The following is a 2,195-nucleotide window of genomic DNA, read 5'->3' on the forward strand; positions in this document are numbered from 1 at the left end:
TTACTCATTTTACATGAACAAGAATTGTTTACTTTGTGGAACTTTGTGGAACTTGGTTACCAGAAAACGCGATCATCTCTTAGCAACAGATTAACAGGTTAGCAACAAAAATTCTTATTGATCAAAAAACATAAGATTTCTTCTGCTGTTTTGAAATATTACTCATTTTACATGAACAAGAATTGTTTACTTTGTGGAACTTTGTGGAACTTGGTTACCAGAAAACGCGATCATCTCTTAGCAACAGATTAACAGATTAGCAACAAAAATTCTTATTGTTCAAAAAACATAAGATTTCTTCTGCTCTTTTGAAATACCACTTATTTTATACTTGCTAAGAATTGTCCAGTTGGTGAATTTTGTAGAAAAGTTAATTATTTTTGTCATTAGTGGTAAATATATTAACACACATTCAACACAAAATTAAAAATCTCAATTTATACTTCATTGCAGTTCGTTACCAGTAGAAAATCCGCTTATCTCTTAAAACCAAATTAATAACAAGTTATATAGTTTATAAGACATAAGCTCTTTCGAAATAATGCTTACCTGATTAGATACAAGACATTTACCGTTGGCAAATTTCGATAAAGTAAAAATCTGATGTTCACTTCGTGGCACTTGGTTACCAGTAAACACACTCATCTCTTAGCAACAGATTAGCAACAAAAAATGTTATTGTTCAAAAACATAAAATTTGTTCTGCTCTTTTGAAATACTACTTATAACAAGAATTGTGCAGCTGATGAATTTTGCAGAAAAGTGTTTTTTGATTGTCATTAGTGGTAAATATATTAAACACACATTCAACACAAGTAAAAATCTCGATTTATACTTCGCGGCAGTTCGTTACCAGAAAAAAACCCGCTTATCTCTTAACACCAAATTTATAATAAGTAATATTGTTTATAAAACATAAGCTCTTTCAAAATACTTCTTCTCTGCTTAGACACAAGAAATTTGCAGTTGGTAAATTTTGCAAAAGTGAAAATCAGATGTTTACTTTGTGGAACTTGGTTACCAGAAAACGAGATCATCTCTTAGCAACAGTTTAACAGATTAGCAACAAAAATTCGTATTGTTCAAAAAACACAAGATTTATTCTGCTCTTTTGAAATACGACTTATTTTATACTTAAGAATTGTGTCGGTGAATTTTGCAGAAAAGTTAATTGTTTTGTCATTAGTGGTAAATATATTAAACACATATTCAACATAAAAGTAAAAATCTTGATTTATACTTCGTGGCAGTTCGTTACCAGTAGAAAACGCTTATCTCTTAACACCAAATTAATAATAAGTTAATAAGTTATATAGTTTATAAGACATAAGCTCTTTCGAAATAATGCTTACCTGATTAGATACAAGACATTTCCCGTTGGTACATTTTGCAAAAGTAAAAATCTGAAGTTTGCTTCGTGGCACTTAGTTACCAGTAAACACATTCATCTCTTAGCAACAGATTAGCAACAAAAAATGTTATTTTTCAAAAAAACAAAAAAAAAAAACATAAGATTTCTTCTGCTCTTTTGAAATACTACTTATTTTACACTAAAACGAATTATGCAGTTGGTGAATTTTGCAGAAAAGTTAATTATTTTTGTCATTAGTGGTAAATATATTAAACACACATTGAACACAAGTAAAAATCTGGATTTATACTTCGTGGCAGTTCGTCACCAGTAGAAAACCCGCTTATCTCTTAAAACCAAATTCATAACAAGTTATATAGTTTATAAAACATAAGATCTTTCGAAATAATGCTTACCTGATTAAATACAAGACATTTACCGTTGGCAAATTTTGCAAAAGTAAAAATCAGATGTTTACTTTGTGGAACTTGGTTACCAGTAAACACACTCATCTCTTAGCAACAGATTAAAAGATTAGCAACAAGAATTCTTTTTGATCAGAAAATATAATCTTTCTTCTGCTCTTTTGAAATACGACTTATTTTATACTTGTTAAGAATTGTGTAGTTGGTGAATTTTACAGAAAAGTAAATTTTTTTGTCATTAGTGGTAAATATATTAAACACACATTCAACATAAAAGTAAATATCTGATTTATACTTCGTGGCAGTTCGTTACCAGAACCCACCCCCCCCTGCTCATCTCTTAAAACCAAATTAATAATAAGTAATATTGTTTATAAAACATAAGCTCTTTCGAAATACTTCTTCTCTGCTTAGACACA

This window comes from Poecilia formosa, unplaced genomic scaffold (genome assembly GCF_000485575.1).
Source record: "Poecilia formosa unplaced genomic scaffold, Poecilia_formosa-5.1.2 Scaffold372, whole genome shotgun sequence".
Lineage (NCBI taxonomy): Eukaryota > Metazoa > Chordata > Actinopteri > Cyprinodontiformes > Poeciliidae > Poecilia > Poecilia formosa.